The 19,937-nt window shown below is 42.9% G+C and overlaps 1 non-coding gene across 1 annotated transcript; it reads right to left on the reverse strand.

The window, feature by feature from the left end:
- Positions 1-5,259: 5,259 nt before the first annotated feature.
- trnat-agu (transfer RNA threonine (anticodon AGU)) lies at positions 5,260-5,333 on the reverse strand. Its single transcript has one exon. It is a non-coding gene; the product is annotated as a tRNA-Thr (tRNA).
- Between the last annotated feature and the right edge of the window lie 14,604 nt (positions 5,334-19,937).

The following is a 19,937-nucleotide window of genomic DNA, read 5'->3' on the forward strand; positions in this document are numbered from 1 at the left end:
CTTTTGACGATACAAGATCTTTAGATTGCCTACAGTGTGGAAACAGACCCTTCGGCCCAGCAAGTCCACACCGACCCTCCAAAGAGCAACCGACCCCGACTCATTCCCCTGCATTCACCACTGACTCATGCATCTAAAACTATGGATAAATTAGCATGGCAAATTCACCTAACGTGCACATCTTTGGAGTGTGCGAGGAAACTGGAGCCGCCGGAGGAAAACCACGCACACACGGAGAGAATGTGAAAACTCCCCACAGACAATTGCCCGAAGCAGGAATTGAACGTGGGTCTACTGGCGCTGTGAGACCGCATTGGTAACCACTGAGCCACCGTGTATGACATTCGCAACTTATGTTTCGATGAATAAAGGCTTAGCCTGCACTCCCGTGTGCCTTCTTAACTAACACATTACATTGTCCAGTTGCATTCAGGAATCTATGGAGAAGCACCGTCTGAGTTTCCTGGTGTGCTGCCATTCATTGAGTGCACCCCTGTCTGGTTCCTTCTAACAAGGTGCATTATTTCGTATTTATCAGGGTTTCATTCCATCTATCATTGATCTGCCATCTTACAATTCCATCTATATCTGCCTATAACATAAGATCTTCCTCCTCACTGACAACCAACCGGCCAAGCTTTGTTCAAATACAAGCTTACGTATCACACTCTACCCTCCCCCGATAACTTTTGCATCTACATCATTTATGAATACCACATATAATAAGGAATGCAGCTCTGATCCCTGTGGTACACCAGGGTCCACTTGTCTTCAGTGAAAACAAAAAACCTTCTACCACCACCCTCTGTCTCCTGCCACTAAGACAATTTTCCTTGCAACATTCCAAGTTACACTTGATGCAATGTGGTGTTACTTTCTTTATCAGTTTCCCATGTGAGGCTTTGTCAAAGGATTTGCTGATAATCTTCAAAAGGGCCACCTCAAATAAAAGAATGATGAAGGAGCAAAGCTTGAAAAGCGAGTATTTACAAATAATCTATTTAACGATAGCCTGGTCTTGTGTGACATTAACTTAATCTTATCTGTTAAAGTCATGCTGACAACCTCTGATCAGACATTGCCTTGATACATGTCAATCAATTTCCTCCTCCTCTGTCTTCTTCAAAAGTTTACCTAGCACTGGTCATATTTGCACTAATGTATAATTCCCAGGTCCATCTCTACCAAGCTACCTGTAATGCGCGACAACAGCAGCTGTTCTCCAGTCCTCTGGCATCTCCGGCTCCCACGAGGACAGATTCGAATTAACCATTTGAGCGAGGACCCTTCCGCCCTTGTCTCCGAGAGCAGCCTGTGATAAAACTCGTCTGAACATGATAATCAGTTCAACTTTATATCAGACAAAGCCTGCAATACCTGCTTGCGTTTTTTTATCAATCTGTTGAACAGCTTCACAGTCCATCTTCTGTCCCTGATGCTCCTTTGCCCAAGCCAAACAGATGAGAAGCGCTCACATAACAAACTATCAATTTTCTTCATCTTGACACACCAAGTGCCCCTTTGGTTTGTATTGGATCCTAATTGTTCCCTGATTATTCTGTTCCTTTTGGTGAATATGTAGACTATCTTGGTACGTTTGCGTCAGTCAGACGCTCTATTTGAATTTTCTCAGTTTTACTGCAATCACCTCTAATGCGTTGATTCAGGATAAAACACAGATTGATTTTCTCCATCTTTGTTTCTACTCTGTGAAGATAGACATGAAAGTGATTGTTTAATATCTCTGTAATTTCCCATTTCTCTGCAAGAAAATGTTTGTGCTCGGATAGTAACCGTTCCACACCTAAACTTGCCTTCACTTCCCTTCCAGTATCAATAGAGACGTTTGGTCGTCCTTAAGTTTCTTGTTAGTTTGTACTCTTGTTCTTTTGGATTTCCTTTTAGGTTCATTGGTCCTACTTTCCTGGTCCCAAATTTCTCTGAATCCATAGTTTAACACAATGCGTGGCATTTTTGGTGCTGATTCCTTTGATCTCATGCAATCTTTAACCTATTTTCATAACCATCGTTGAATCACCTTGCTTTTTTGCGGTTTGCACTATAGTGGGTGTATATATATATATATATATATATTGTACATGTTGCAGTGTTTATTTAAACAACGGCCATTCCTTGCCTTGCATTAAATCTTTCCCATACACTTATCCAACTCACAAAAGACAATTTGCTCCTCATACTTTCAGGCCTTGCATGAGGCAGGTTTATACACAATTTGAAAAAACACTGATTTGTATTCAGACGTCTGATAAAATCCAATTTACTTTGATCATTATTCCTAAAAGCTGCCTTTCAGCAGGGTTTTCAATTAGCCCTCCTTATCACACAACATCAATTCGAAAACTTCCGAATCTCTACCTCAGTGTTCAACATACTGTGAAAGCAAACCATCTCATACACACACATAAAACTCCATATCTCACAGCTATCGCATTCACTTGAGTTAACACGATTTAGGTGTAACATGAAGGTGTCAATTATTACAGGTGTACCCGCAATCGTGTATGTCTATTTGCTGTTTTACAAAATGATCGACATTTGTATTACAGTTTTGTCTTTGATATATAATTCACGTCAATATTTCCTCCTCCTTGCGGTTACTAAGCTCCACCTTAGCATATTTTGTGGAAGCTCAGCGACGTGAGCTCTGTGGAGATTAATGGCTGATTCATGTGAGATGTTCATGTTCAGACCACAGGCCCCAATTATTTGCAATCTATTGTATTACGTGGATGAGGGGATTGAAAATCTCACAGCCTTATTTTCAGATGATACTAAAACAGGTAGAAAAGTAGATTGAGGCAATCTAAATGCATAAAAAGTACAAATGGACATGAATAGTTTCGAAGAATGGGCCAACATTTCACATAAAGTATAACATGGATAAGTATGGGGTTATCGTTTTGATCAGAGGCAAAGAAAGCCAACTTGTTATGGAGAAAAATTTCGAAGAGTTTACTTGTCGAGGGATGTGGGTGGCATTATGCATATCACAGAAAAATCACCTGCGGGCACAACAGGCAAAGACAAAGTAAAGTGCAATTTCAGCATTTACTTACAAATGAGTTAGAAAGGACGGGAAGTAATGCTGCAAATCTGCAAAGGAATTAATGAGACCACAACGGAAGTCCTGTACTCTGGAGAGATCTGGGGCCCTAACTGCAGGAAGGTTGCAGTTGCAATCAAGGCATTTCAGAGGACGATCACAGAATTGATTGCAGTGATTCGAAGTTTGTCTTATGTAGATGGATTGAACAGTTCATGCCTATACTCACTGGAGTTTTTAAGAATCAGAGGAGATCTCTTTGAGGTCTGGAAGATGCTTAAGTCCGTGTTTACTGCCGCTAGGATCCGTTTCGGGGAAAATGTTGTTTGACATTTTCATAAATGACCTGAATGAGGGCGCAGAAGAATGGATTCGTAAATATTCGGATGACATTACTTTCGCTGCATTTGTGGATAGTGTTGAAAGTTGTTTCAGGTTACAGAACGACATAGATGAGCTGCAAACGTGGACTGAGAGGTAGCAAATTGGGTTTAGTGCAGAAAATTGCAAGCTGAATCACTTTGATCATGAAAACAGATCATTGGGATAATGGTAAAATGCTTGGTAGTGTAGTTGACCAGAAAGGTCATGATGTCCAAGTGCAGAGATTGCTGAAAGTTGCCTCTCAGGTTAATAGGCATTGTTACGAAGGCGTACGTTATATTGGGCTTTCATTGGTAGAGGGATTTAGTTTCAGTGTCATGAGGTCATGTTACAGGTGTGCTAAATTTTGGATCGGCCGGGCTTCGAGTATTGCAGTGCATCTCAGGTCACCTCTTAATAGGAATGATGTGGAAGCTTTGGAAAGTTTTCAGAGGAGATTTCCAGGGATGCTGCCTGGTAGGGAAGGAAGGTCTTATGGGGAAAGGAATCCCGACACCAGTGCGTTTTTGTTAGAGAGAAGATAGTTGAGAGGTGACTTAATTCAGGCATTAAAGGTAATTATAGGATTAGAAAGGGAGGAATTTTGAGAGCACATCCGGTCTTGAAAATTCCAGGTCCTGAATTTAAAAGTGATTTTGCAAGTTTGCAGCTGTATAGTCAGTGTAGTGTGTATTTGACTTTTAGAATGCTAAACAGTTTTTTGAGGGGTTTTAAAAATGAAGCCATTATCAGAATACTGAGTTTCATTTTTCTTTGATGATGTAGATGTGAACGAAAAAAAACGTGAATTGTTGGAGAAACTCATCAGGCCTGGCAACATCTGTCAAGCGAAACCGAGTTAAATGTTCAGATCGACAGAAGACGTCAGTTATACACTTCCATACTGTAATGCTGGGGAAATAATCAGTCTGATGTGTCGACTCAGGACATTTATCAAAAAAACTCAGTGACTGACAGCTGTCACCTTTAAAAATTCAAAAGCACTTTATTGACTGTTAATGCTGCCTCCGTTGCTCTCAGCTGGTAAAAGGCTGTGCTTAAATGATTGCTTTTTCTCGTTTCCTTCCTGTCAGTTTGCAGCAACGTCGAATGGAGAATTGTTTCTTTCAGTATCGAACTCAGCATGTGTCTCCATTTGTCTCTGTGTATCCACCTCACCCTCTTTCCCTTTCACATTCTCCAACACTCTGTCTGTCCATACAGCTCATTACCTATTAATGCTCGATAAAAAGTCTGACATTTCGGGACAGTTTGAGTGTGCAGCTGATGAGGAGATTTTTGCTCATTGATTGGATTGTGTAGATCTGGGCTTACATTCTCCGGATAATGTGTCTGTCAATTCGATCTCAGGTCAGGCGACATTTCTTCCACAATCATTTGTGACTGTTTCGAATTCAAAGTAGAATTCTGAATACACCATAAGAAAAAAACCGCAAGTATACTACAACTAAAGAATCACAACGATGTATATACTGTTGGTTTTAATGAATGATCGTTGACATCAGAGAATGAGAGTGATCAGCTGGTGGTGTCTCGGTCATTTCCACAAAGTTCTCTGGCAAATCTGCAACACCTCCTGCGTAATCTCGTTATCCCTACCAAACTGGGAATGAAGGACGGGGTAAAAGAGGAAAAAAAGCTTGTTGAATAACGGAACGAAACCACAGACTTAATTGATAGTTCGGAACTAAAAAGAACAATCACTGTTGTAACTTAACCTGGATCTCCAAGTGCCCAAGTCGACGCTGACTTTGTTGACACGGCATTTGTAAAGAGTTGAAACACCAAGCCCAAATACGAATGCAACAAACAGGCACCGCTGGGAGTTGAACCCAAGATCGCCTGTTTACTAGACAGGCGCTTTAACCAACTAAGCCACGGCGCCGCATTGCTTTTGTGCTTGATCATCCAGATGTGAAGTTGGTTAACCACTTCTTTACAGTACATGGAAAGGTGTTTTCGGATCAATGTTGTTCACAGAGAATTGCAATCTTTCCTCGAATTTAAAAATTCAGACAATTTACAGCTGAACATTCTCCACTGAAAAGGCTTAGAAAAAGATAATCTCCACTTGCATTAATTTCAAACTGATACCTTCACCTGTTTAAACTGACAAGAGAAAGAGGATGTGTTCATCCTCTCCGTGCCCATGAACCACGTTAATACACACAGAGAGGACCTCAACAAGTGGAACAAGGTCATTGTGGAGATTTGACGAGGTGTAATGTGTAAGCAATTGTAAACATTGGGCCGTAAACGTTGACCAATTGGCACTGACATTAAGTCTTGCACCACCAGTTGCACGCTCACTTCCTGCCTCATGCCTCCCAGACATCATTGCCGATCACTTTATTTCACTGTCCTGCTCCACTTCTCAACTTATTTCCAAACGATTGCAGATGTCAGATAGGAACCTTAAACTTTTAGAAACGATATCCTGGAATATAGTCGTCACTCAATGGGATAGTATTCAGTTCATATCCAGAATTACCCCAGTGATAGAGGGAATGAGTTACTTTGCTGAAACTTTGTGCTCCTCAGCACGGACACACAGCCATTAGAGAGATGGCGGAGGCGGGGGGTGGGGTGCGGGTAAGTTTCAGTATTTACACACAGCGACACTGAAGGATCAGCGAGATACTTCCAAATCAGAAAGTTGATATGATCGTAGGGGGATTTGCGGTGGTAGTTTCCCATGAATCTGCTGCCATTGTCCTGATAGACGGATGGAAAGATTCACTGGACCAAGTCTGGCACGATCCAGGTGTGTGCTCTGCGCGCAAGCAGGAATTAGCTTTCTTTCGAATAATTCAGAAAACGAGAAAGATATCTTCATTATCTGCGTGGGAATTATATCCAGGTCTGTGTGATGAAAACTCGGACTCCAAAGCAGAGACCTCCAGTGATGCTGACCATAAACCTTGTGACCTGACTTGTACACATTCTTGTGTCTGTAGTTGACTCCATAACTAACTTCAGCAGCAAAGCTGCATTCCCCAAGTTTCGAAACAGTTCATATTATCGCCCTGTGTTTCAATGTGAAATAAACAGCTATGATAATCGGATGTTGTTCAGCAGATGTACTGCAGGAAGGCACAGAACTGGCTGATGGTCACGGGGCCTGGTTTTGACGCGCTAGAATCCAGTGAGCGGGCGGCACCAATAAGCGAACTGTTCACATCATCTTATTCTAGATTCAGCGCTAGAAATGAACAGAGTTTTCTCGCTGAACTTGTTCAGGCTCTTGAAGGGAAGAGCCCTTGACTCAAATTATGAAAGTACATTTTACTGAAGTGGATCATGAAATCGTGTCGTGGCTGTGAATACAACAATGGAAACTTTCAGCAGAGATGCTGACAACAAAATGGGGGCTCCTGAAGACAAATGTGTTTCCTTTACCAGGGAAAGGCACTGCTTCACAAAGTGGGACTTTTTGAATTAAAGCAGTGACGCTGATTACCTTTGCTAGTTCTTCACCTTGTCAATCTTATTTCTCCAGATCTAAATGTCTCCATTACACATGGAAAAGCTGAGAGGAAGTCGGCGCTCGGTCGGCCAGTATTGTAATGGATAACGCGTCTGAATTCGAATCAGACTGTCATCGTTTTGAGTTCTACCGAGCTCAATTGCAGCATGTCGCTTTGATCACATCAGACATAATTGGTTTTATAAATACATTAAAGACAAAAAAGAGTCTGCGAAGATTAGAGGGACACCTCAAAAATCGATTAGCCCGTCTCTGTTTGGTGCCACTCGAGATGGGGGAGATATGAATCCTGTCCTTTATTTGAATAATTCCTGTGGGGAAGGACATTTTACATGGAACATAAAGGAATACAGCGCTGAACAGGACCATCGGCCCTCAATTTTGCGCCGACCTTTGAACTATTCTCAGCTCATCCCCCTTCATAATCCCACCATCATCCATGTGCTTATCCAAGGATTGTTTAAATCTCCATAATGTGCCTGAGTTAACCACCCTGGTGGGTAGGGCATTGCGCGCCCTTTCAACTCTCCCAGTAAAGAACTGGCCTCTGACATCTATCTTAAATCTATCACCCCTCAATTTGTAGCTATGTTCCCACGTGCAAGCTGACGTCATCATCCAAGCAAAACGACTTTCATGTCTACCGTAGTTAATTCTCCGATCATCTTGTATGTCTCTACCAAATGTCCTCTGAGCCTTCTTCTTTCCGAAAAGAACAAACACATTTCTCTCAGCCTTTCCTGATTAGACCTACCCCCTGACCAGACAACATCCTGGTAAACCTCCTCTGCACCTTTTCCAATGCTTTCACATCCTTGCCAACATACGGCGACCATAAATGTGCGCAATATGCCAACTGCCACGGCAATGGCGTTTTGTACATTTGCAGCATGGTTTTCCGGCTCCGGAACTCAATCCCTCTACAAATGAAACCTAACACATCGTATGCTATCTTAACAGCACTATCAACCTGGGTGGCAACTTTCAAGGATCTATGTTCATGGACTTCAGGATCCCTCTTCACATCCACACAAGCAACAATCTTTCCGGTGACCCAATACTCTGCCTTCCTATTATTCTTCCCAAAGTGCATCACCTCACATTTAGGTGCATTTAACTCAATGTGCCACCTCTCACTCCAATTTTGCAGTTTATCCAAGTCCCCCTGCAACCTGTGACATTCTCGCAAACTGTCCACTACTCGACCAACGTTATTGTTATCTGCAAATTTCCTAATTCATCCACTTATGCCTGCATCTAAATCATTTATAAAAATTATAAACAACAGTTGTCCTAAAACAAATCCTTGTGAGACACCACTGGTAACTGGACTCCAGGTTGAATATTTTCCATCAATCACCACTCGCTGCCTTCTTTCAGAAAGCCAGTTTCAATCCAAATTGCCACATTACCCTCCATTCCATACATCTGCATTTTTTTCAACAGCCTACCATGTGAAAACGTCTCAGAGGCTGGACTGAAGTCCAGGTATAACACGTCAACTGCTCTACCCTCATCTACATTCTTGGTCACGTGATCAAACAAGACTCAATGAGGTTTGTGAGACATTACCTGCCCTTGACGAAACGATGTTGACTATCTGAAATCAAATTATTGCTTTCGAGATGATTATACATCTTACATTTTATAATGCTTTCCAAAACCTTTTCTACAACAGAAGTAAGGCTCACTGATCTATAATTACCTGCGTCATCTCGACTGCCCTTCTTGATCAAGAGCACAACATTTGGAATCCTCCATTCCTCTGGTACTAAACCTGTAGACAATGACGACTCAAATATCAAATCCAAATGTTCTGCTATATCCTCGTTGGCTTCCCAGAGTGTCCTCGGATAAATCCCAACTGGCCCAGGTGACTGGCCTACGTTCACTCCTTCTGGAATTGCTAACACCTCTTCATAAGTAACACTGACCGTTACAAGTCTAAAACCTTGTATCTCATTCTTCTCCTCTACAATATTCTCCTTTTCCTGAGTGAAAACCGATGAGAAATATGCGATCAGTACCTCTCCGATCTTTACAGTTTCCGCACTCAACATGTCACTTCTGTCTTTGACTGGCCCTATTCCTATCCTAGTTATCCTTTTAATCTTCACATTCCTATAGAAAGCTTTAAATCTCTCCTTTATCTATTTGTGAAAGGCTGCTCGTGTCCTTTCTTTGCTCTTCTTAACATTCTCTTTAAATCCTTCCCAGACGATCTGTAACTCTCCATTTCCTCATCTGAACCATTTGTCTCTCAACTTATAAGCCTCCTTCTTCCACTCTACAAAAGATGCAATTCCTTTAGTCAACCACAGTTCCCCAACCTTATCACTTCCTCCCTGCCTGACTGGGACATACCTATCAAGGACACGCAATACCCGTTTCTTAAACCAGCTCCACGTTTCCATTTTCTGCATCCCTTTCATTTGCTACCCCATTCTATGCATCTTAACTTTGTCAAATCGCACTACAATTGCCCTTGCCCAATCGATAACTCTTGACCTGTGGCATGAAAAATGAAGTCTGTGGGGAAATAGATGTTGTTATCTTGAAATAAAGATTATGTGAGAGAGGAGGAAGCACTGGACGTATTGAAACGAATAAAATTTAATAAATCCCCATGACGTGATCAGATCGCACCTCAGAGCTCAGTCGAAAGTGAGGCAAGTGATTTCTGGGTCACTTGCTGAATATTGTGTCACAACAATGAGGGACCACAACACTGTAGTCTGACTAACATGATACTACATTTAAGAAAGGAGGTAATGAAAACCAGGCAACTATAGACCTGCAAGTCTGACGTCGGTGGTGGGCACATTGTTGGAGGGAATCCTGAGAAACAGGAGTTAATGCATTTGGAAAGGCACGACTGATTAGGAAAAGTCAGCAATGGCGTTATGCGTGGGAAATGATGACTTGTTAAATTGGAAGAGTTTTTTATGAAGTAACAAAGAGGATTGATGAGGGCAGAGCCATGTGCGGGATCTATGCGGATTTCAGTGGTCGACAATGTTCGCCATGGGAGTCTGGTTAGCAAGGTTAGGAGATCCAACCATTTGGATTCAGAACTGGCTCGAAGGTAGAATACAGAGGTTGGTGGTGGAGTATTATCTTTCATAATGGAGGCCTGTGACCACTGGAGTGCCACGAGAATCGATGCTGGGTTAATTTTCGTCATTTTCATAAACGTTTTGGATGTGATCGTAGAAGGTACAGCCAGTAAGGTTGAACATGACACAAAAGCTGGAGAAGATTATCACCTCAGATTACAACGGGATTTTAATTGGATGATCGAATGAGCCGAGGTGCAGCAGAAGATGGAAATTGAGAAATATGAGGTCTGCATTTCGGAACGACAAATCAGAGAAGGACTTGTACATTTTGTAGTAAGCTCCTGTACAGTGTTCAAGAACAGAGAGACCGTGGACTGAATATTCATTGTACCTTTAATGTGGAGTTGCAGGTACATAGATGGTGAAGAAGGCGATTGTTATGCTTGCCTTTTATTTTGCACGACATTGGGTACATGAGTTCGGAGTCGAGAGTGTGGTGCTGGAAAATCACAGCAGGTCAGTTAGCATTCGAGGTGCAGGAGAATCGACCCTTCGGGCAAAAGCCCTTCATCCTGAATTCGGGACAGTTAAATAAGATGGAATTCCAAAAACTGAAACCAGACGGGACCAACACCCCACGATTCTACAGACTACCAAACATCCATAAACCAGGAGACCCCTCAGACCCGTAGTCTCACTACACGGAACACCAATTTACAGACTGGGCAAAGAACTACACGCAAGACTGAAATACCTAGTAGAAGAGTCACAGCACCACATCCACTCCATCCATGAATTACTAAAAAATCATCAAAAACGCCAAAATAGAGGAAACTGAAGCAATAATCTCATTCGACGTAACAACACTGTTCTCCTCCATCAACATCGACCTGGAAAAGAAAACACTTTTAGAAGATACAATTACACACACCTCTACCACCATCAATCACATTACCAAGGAAAACATTATGAACCTCGTGGACCTGTGCCTCACCACCCACTTCACCTACATCAACATAATCTACAAACAAACCAACGGCACACCCATAGGAACTCCGCTATCAGGATTAATAGCAAAAGCAGTAATGCAAAGACTAGAACAAACAGCCCGACCAACCATCAAACCAAAAATTGGAGTCCGCTACAGTGATGGCACTTTTGTCATCACAAAACGAAACAAGATAGAAGAGAAATTTAACAGCATCAACGACACCCTCACAGGCATAAAGTTCACCAAGGAGAAAGAAACCGATAACAAACTCACATTCCTGGACGTCAGAGTCGAAAGAACTGACAACGGAGAACTACAAACCTGCGTACACAAAAAACCCGACAAATACTGATCAAATACTTAACGGCACCAGAAACCATCCCAACGCACAAAAAACGAAGCTGTATCAGAACACTACTCCAACGAGCCACCTCACACTGTAGCACAGACGAACTTCGTAAAACAGAGGAGACCCACCTTTACAATGTATTCAAGAAGAACGGATATTCAAAGAAATTCAGTCCGCAGATTCCTCAAGAACGAACCACGACAAGCAGACCAAGCACAGACAGAAACACTAACCACCTTACCATACATCAAAGAAGTTTCTGAAATGATAGCCTACTAAGACCCCTCGGAACACACAACACAAAACCACCACCACTCTCAAACAAAAACTAACAAACTTAAAAGACCCAGTACAACCTATGGACAAAACCAACGCCATCTACAAAATTCCATGCAAGTACTGCGACAAACACTACGTAGAACAAACAGGAAGAAAGTTAGCCACCAGGATACACGAACACCAGTTAGCCACAAAAAGACACGACCCTCTCTCCCTCGTAGCCCAACACACGGAGAAAGAAAAAATCACTATTTCGACTGGGACAACGCACTTACCCTGGGACAGGCTAAGCAAAGACATTCCAGAGAATGCCTAGAGGCCTAGCACTCCAACCACAACGCCATAAACAAACACATAGATCTGGATACCATCTATCATCCCTACAGAAAACGAACAGGAAATGACATGACCACAAACTCCAGCAACCCCATCCTGGACAAACATATAATTAGAAAGCAGGACACAACAGCTTCACTTCACTTGGAGGTCGCCACTGATGATGTTACCAAGTCAGGTAATGAAAGGACTGGATATCAAACCTACAGCCTAAAGCTCAACCTGAGCTACAAACCTTCACAAAATTTGCAAGAATGCAGTGTTTTTTCCAGCAACACACTTTGGACTCAAATATCCAGCATCTGCAGTCCTCATCTCTGCATAAGTGTTAGGAGGTCATGCTGTGGCAGTACAGGAAATTGGTTTGGCCTCTTTTGGAACACTGCATGCTGTTCTGGTCACCTTGCTACCAAAAGAGTGTTGTGAATATTGAAATATCTCAGATAAGATTTGTTAGGTTATGATCTATAGGGAGAGGCTGAATAGGTTCGGGCTATTTTCGCTAAACGTCATGCTGAGATATGACCCCTTAGAGGTTCATAAAGTCATGAAGGGCATGGATAGGGGACATGGACAATGTCTTTTTGTCAGCGAGGGCTTGTCATGACTTCAGTGCATAAGTGTATGGTGAGGGGAAATATTTAAAAAGAACATGAGGAATAACTTTTCCACAAAGTTGAAAGTGCTGTATGAAATAAGCTGTCAAATAAAGTGGAGGAGTTTGGTTCAATCAAAACATTTAAAAGGCATCTGGATGGGCATATACAAGGAAAGGTTGACAACGATATGAATCAAATGCTTGCAAGCGGGACGAAATAAATTCAGGGTGTCTGGTCGACATGGATTAGTTGGAATGAAACAATTGGTTCCATGCTGTTCATCTGGATGACTCTATGACTGCATTGTGCCATAATATTCAGCTTACAGTCAGTTCCTTCCCAAACCCATGCTCTGTAACATTTTGGATATCTCAGTCCCAAGTTCCCATCTATTCCATCCGTTCACCTTCCGTACGTGTCATTCTTCTAAAATATACTCTGCAGTACCTGGGCGATTATATTTTCTCGTGATTCTTTCTATTCGTTTTCCAACCACTCCAAATCTCTGCATAATTGTTCTCATTACTTCGAAGTGAGTATTTTCTTCATCTTGCTTCCATCTGTCCTGCCTCCATGCATTTAGAAAGTTCTGTTATATATCATTCGGGTGATATATTTCTCTTAGAAGTGTCCCAACCTTCCAATCTACCTCGTCACTGACATTCCTCGTACACGTTACCTTCTACGTCAACTTGTTCAGCGCTGTTTAAAAATACTTCATTTCCCGCTTCCTGACATTTCATACTCAAGATTGAGCAATAATAGACCTGGAGGATTCATTCAGAGTCTGGTGCACTGGTGCACATTCAGAAACACTTACTTTCACTTTGAACAAGCGTGTCCATTTGCTGTGGTCGCTGCAAGGGTAGCTCCGAACCACCCCTTCTGAAGGTAGATTGATCTCGGTAAATGAAGCTGCTTTTTGATAAAATTAATCTGGCATTTTGGATAACGTGATAACATGAAACGAATGCTCGAACGGGGAACCCAACCCATGATCTCTCACATGTTTCTATTGCAGGTGGCACAAAGAGAAAATCATTCCACTTGACCAATGACCCACAGACTCAGCACCGTGTCTCAACACGAAACAGCTGATGTTTTCACAGCATGAACTACATTCCACTTTGCTCGAGGATTTCCAAGAATCAAAGAGTTCCAGGATATCTGCTTTTCATTCTGTGTCCCTGCTCCCGGGACTCTGCTGTGTGTCCCTTCCCCAGGGACCAGTGTTTCTCCACTGGCCGTTGATTAATCCATTTTGTTTCGAATTCCAAACTGTACTGTGGGAGGGATGACCCCATTCCATATTCTGCTATGTGGTGTTCATTTGATGTGGGAGGAGTCAGTTACTCCAATGAGCAGGATTTTCTCCAGACGTCTATTAGCAGTGAGATGGAAAGATGCTCAGCTGACTAGAAAGAGAGAAATGGAAATGCGAATCTCCCCCCTCAGGTACATTATTATAACAGAGTTCTGTTTTGTGCTACCTGTTTAGTGTCCAGAAACCAACCTCACATTGCAATCCTGTAGAAAATGCTTTAACAATCAGATTCGCGTTGTTTGCTGTGAGAGGGCAGCAGTTAACAGTGGAGTTCTCGCTGTTCCAGATGAAGAGAATCCGAGTGAAACCTATCCGCGCTCCCCTGAGGTGCGAAGCTGCAGACAGTCCAAAGTGGAAGGGAGGGCTTAAAATGAGCTATTGTGTCTCTGTAAGCGGCTCTGTCCCAGAGGAGAAAGTGAGGACTGCAGATGCTGGAGATGAGAGCTGAAAATGAATTGCTGGAAAAGCGCAGCAGATCAGGCAGCATCCAAGGAGCAGGAGAACCGACGTTTCGGGCATGAGCCCTTCTTCAGGAATGAGGAAAGTGTGTCCAGCAGGCTAAGATAAAAGGCAGGGAGGAGGGACTTGGGGGAGGAGCGTTGGAAATGCGATAGTTGGAAGGAGGTTAAGGTGAGTGTGATAGGTCAGAGGTCAGGAAGAAGATTGCAGGTTAGGAATGTGGTGCTGAGTTTGAGGGTTGGGACTGAGACAAGGTGGGGGGAGGGGAAATGAGGAAACTGGCCAAATCTGAGTACATCCCTTGTGATTGGAGGGTTCCTAGTTGGAAGATGAGGCCTCCTCCTCCAGCTGTCGTGTTGCTATGGTCTGGCGATGGAGGAGTCCAAGGGCCTGCATGTCCTTGGTGGAGTGGGAGGGGGAGTTGAAGTGTTGAGCCACGGGGTGGTTGGGTTGGTTGGTCCTGTTGTCCCAGAGGTGCTCTCTGAAACAATCCGCAAGTAGATGGCCTGTCTCCCCAAAATAGAGGAGGCCACATTGGGTGCAGCAGATGCAGGAAATGATGTGTGTGGAGGTGCAGGTGAATTTGTGGCGGATATTGAAGGATCCCTTGGGACCTTGGAGGGAAGTAAGGGGGGAGGTGTGGGCGCAAGTTTTGCATTTCTTGTGGTTGCAGGGGAAGGTTCCGGGAGTGGAGGCCAGGTTGGTGGGGGTTGTGGACCTGACGGGGCAGTCACGGAGGGAGTGGTCTTTTCGGAACGCTGATAGGTGAGGGGAGGGAAATATATCCCTGGTGGTGCGGTCCGTTTGGAGGTGGCGGAAATGACGACGGATGATACGTTGTATATGGAGGCTGGTGACGTGGTAGGTGAGGACCAGTGGAGTTCTGTCCTGGAGGTGATTGGAGGGGCGGGGCTCAAGGATCGCGGAGCGGGAAGTGGAGGAGATGCGGTGGACAGCATCGTCGTTCACGTCTGGGGGAAATTGCAGTCTTTGTAGAAGGAGGCCATTTGGGTTGTACAGTATTGGAACTGGTCCTCCTGGGACCAGATGCGGCTGAGACGAAGGAGACATGGTGTTTGAACCCACCCTGCCCGCATTTGAATTCTCTCCCCGAGGTGAAAATTATACCCTTAAACCAACGAAGCAGTTTCATGCCAGTTGTGTTATCAATAAACTAGTTACATGTTTCTTTTTAATAAAGGATATTTTTGTTGCTGGTGGGAAGGGAAAGAAGTACTGAAATTTAAAACAGCTTCTTCCCATTGTGACTCCATGCTCCGAGAAGGCACTGAAATTTCCCTTTCCCCCATGCCAGTTTATGTCAATCGGCGCCTCGACTCACCCGTCTTCAACAGACAGATAGTGCTGGGGGAGAGCAGCACAAATACGTTCTTCGGCCCCTTGTCAAATACTGAATTGCGGGACAGGGGAGGAAGGATATCGTGATTTGTAATTATAGAAGGTGTGGTAGGGTGTGAAAAAGTGAAATCATGCATGCACGAGAACTAACATTCTGGTGGGAACCTTGATAAAATTATTTCATCTGAGACAGACTGGAAGTTGCAACGGTGCTGTGAAAGAGACAATCCTGCCCAATAATGGGGAACTTTGCCTCTGTCATTCTCGATGATGCAGGGTGGTCACTGCAGTCTGATTCAGCATGGGGTGTTACTGCAGGAATTCATGTCGGTCAAGCACAATTAAATTCATGTACATGAACTTCAACACATTGTAGGATAAAGTGAGGACTGCAGATGCTGGAGACCAGGGTTGAAAAATGTGAAGCTGGAAAATAACAGCATCCGAGGAGCAGGAGAATCGACGTTTCGGGCATAGCCCTTCTTCAACACATTGTACTCAGCTCAGAAAATAAATGTTACTGTTCAATTCATTCCACAGTGGCAGAGAACAGGAGAAAGGAATTCAGACCAAATTCTTGACATAACCTGTTGAAACAAACGGATGTGTGAGAGTGAATAGTGTCGGATTGGACTAGATTGGGTTGTGATCTCTGGTCAGCATGGACGGGTTAGACCAAAGGGTCTCTTTCCATGCTGTACATCACTAGACTCTCTGAGTTGTGAATTGTTCCGCATTTACAAATTTGGTTCGTGTGTCAATGAACGCAATTTGAGAGATTAATTCAGTTAATTGAGAGATAGAGAGAAGGTAGAAAGTGAGAGACAAAGAGAGAGAGAGATTTTGAATACGAGAATTTGCCACTTTGTCAGCAAAGTGAAATTAACAGGGAGGAGACGATAACAGGATATAGTGATGTATACAAGCATGTCGAATCTCTGCCACATTTTTGATGAGAAAGATGTTGAATCCCTTATTTATTTCATTGAATAAATGGCGAGGGAGATTGAGTGATTCAAGGATATGTGGGTAATGCTCGTCCAGAAGAAACTGGTCGATAGAGCTTGTGAGATATTTGCGAGCTGTCAGATGAGAGGTGACATGATTCTAAAGAAATGAAACAGGCTATTTGAAGTGCTCATGAATTGGTTCCAGAAGTGCACAGACAGCTGTTCAGAAACATAAAGAAGGAACCAAGTCAGACTTATGTTGATTTTGAAACAATTAAACATCGTAATTTTGAGGGGTCTTTGCGTACCTTAAAAATAGAGTTGACATATGAGGCTCCAAGAAGTGCTAATCTGATGGTGGAGTTTAATAACTCAATTCCAGAGATGGTAAGAATTCACCTGGTGGAACAGAAATTTCAGGAAGTGATGAATACATTTTTCCAGCATCACATCTTTCAACTCTGGTCTCTAGCACCTGCAGAATCTTGTCGTGTGAGAGATAGAAGGTGAGACAGGAGGAGATCCTAAACGACAAAACCAAGAGTAGAGACCACTGGTAATAGTTTACCACAGATTAGGCAACGTCCATGAGGGGGCGAAGGGCGTGAAAGGACTTACTTGATTCCATTGTGGTAAATTCGGACACATAAAGTCACAGTGCTAGTCGTTAAAAACAGGCACTGTGGGATAAGATTCAGCAAAAGAAGGTAAGCCGGTGGCATTAAGGAATGTAGTAAAGGAAACCCTAATAAAAGCCGAGGGGCTGCAGGACCGTGCACAGCCCAGGCAGGGGCTGGGAATTAAGTTAGTACCTGATCTCTATAAATAATTCCCAACTCTGTGTAAAGCTCATGCTAAACGTACTGGGGAGAAGGTCAAGAAGTTATGATTTTGAGAGATACATGATCTAACCGGTCGCTGATTGTAAGGGATGAGTGAATTTTCTGATTGTTCATTTCACTCATTTTGTAGAGGTATCTTAACTTTTATTTTAGTGATAGCTTGATAAAAGTTGATTTATCGTGGATGTATGTATGTTTATACATACCTTCATGAATGGATTAATACAATGGAGGAAAGTATCAGTGTTTAGATGCGTTGCTGGAGTGGAGCGGGGCGCGGGGTGGGGTGGGGGCGGCGGATATGGGTGAGGGTGTGGAACGCATAGTTCTTTCTGATGTGTTACCTGAGAGTGTGGTAAATTGTTGGCGACATGGACAAAACTATAGCGTTCCTTACGAAAGTTTAGTTTGGACTGACAACCGAAAACTGAGGAATTTACATTACGTCTGATTGACAGAGTCTTAGTTCCAGGTTTTCTGGTCCTAAAAGAGTAAAAGACTTGCAAGAGGAAGACAAAACTATAAAAGATATATATTGGACGCATATTCCGATAAGGAGGACGAATATACTCCTGAGGATAATTATCGAAAAGATATAATTTTTAAACAGAAGCGGAGACCATGGCAGGTTAGTGCAGAGGAGAAATGGGCCGAAATGCACCAGATTGGGTTGCTGGTAACTTAAATGGATGTGTTATGTGTAGCACCCGACCTAACTGTAGGAGGTCACCTAGCGGTATGAAAGATATAGACTCAGGCACAAAAACATTTTCATTGGACTGGAATGCACAAGGATGTGGATACGTTTTTGCCTTACCTGTCATTCATGCCAAAATCTTTAGCAAGCCAGGAGCGGTACTGAATCCACTACATTTGTTAAAATGTCAGCATTTGAAGAACATTTCACTCGGCTTATATTGATTGTGTCGGTCCCCAACCGAGAACAAAAAATGGGAACCAGTACTTGCGAACCATAATGAAGGGGTCTACCACATTTCCAGAAACAATTCCATTACGGTGTTTCAAGGCACATAGATAGGTGGTGAAGTTAGCAGCTTTCTTCACACCGTATGGGCTATACAGAGAGAGTCAGTCGGATGAAGGGGCACATTTTACTGCTCGGCTGTTTGTGGAAGCATAACTCAGATTTACAGCACTTTAAATCAAATGTGTATCATCCTGAGTGATCTTTAGAAATGTGTTATAAGACATTGAAGACCATGTTGAGAGCATACTGTCAGGATAACCCGAAATATTGGCATAATGGTATCCCATCCGTATTGCTTGCCATTGGAGATGCACCAAACGAATCGACTCACTTTGTAACCTTCGAGTTCACAATCGGACATGAAGTGAGAGGACTTTATTAATTAATTCAATAGAAAATGACAGTAGCAAGTTCAGAGATCTCACAATTAGATTATGTATTGGAGGTGAGATACCGATTAAATAAAGTATGTGAGTTAGCTAAACAGTACCGAGGGAGGGCACAACCTACAATGAAACAGGTCGCAGATTATAAATCTGAGAATCGAACGTTTACCGAACTGGATGACGTTTTACTGCTATTACCAGAGTTAGCATATGCCTTCAAAGCCATGTTTTTTGGACCCTATCAAAATGAGAAAAAGAAATGAGACAGGTGCACTATGATGCCAGATTTTTTAAAAAATCACTGTGTTGGGTATGTCACGAGCACGTGTTGAAACCGTATTATATGTGAGAGTTTTAGTTCCTGCCCCGCAGAGTAAGGAATGAAATTCAGGAAGTGTGGATTTTGATGTGCCTCAAAATAAGTTTTAAAAAGCCCTTGACGAGTGGGATAGGTGTGTAAACTATCTGTCGCAGAAGCAAAGAACACACAAGAACGTTTTGTGACTTCAGTGTGAGGGCAGATGTTGGAATCAAATGGGGAACACTAATGCTATTGCCCATGATGGAGAAGTTGGGTTCGCTGTTCCAATAAAAGAACACGCGAATCAGATTTCTCCTTCAAATGCAGGCACGTCCTGAGTGAGGTGGAAATCATTCACAACGGGGATTGAACCGAGCCAGAGCAAGTGGAGATTTCCGATCGTCTTCGTTCCCATACCGATTGGTACTCAACAATTTTGCGTGGATTATTAGAAGGTCAACGCTGTAACAGAATTGGATATATATCCGCCACCAAGATTGGAGAACTGCATGGAAAAAGCTTTACAAGCTATTAACATCACCAAGTTAGAAAGCCTGGGTGTTTATTGGCAGGTTCCTTCATCAGAGATGATGAAATAAATTTCGGTTATTTAAATACCAAGTGATGAGTTTTGGAATGAAGAATGGACCGACCACATTCGAAAGACTGATGAGCAAAGCTGTTGGCTGGTTTTTTTTAAAAAAAGTGCAATTTATCTGGATGATGTTGTGACCTTTGGTGAATCCTGGAAAAATCGCATGGTACAGTGGGAGAGCTCTT

The sequence above is a fragment of the Chiloscyllium punctatum genome, chromosome 35, assembly GCF_047496795.1.
Source record: "Chiloscyllium punctatum isolate Juve2018m chromosome 35, sChiPun1.3, whole genome shotgun sequence".
NCBI lineage: Eukaryota > Metazoa > Chordata > Chondrichthyes > Orectolobiformes > Hemiscylliidae > Chiloscyllium > Chiloscyllium punctatum.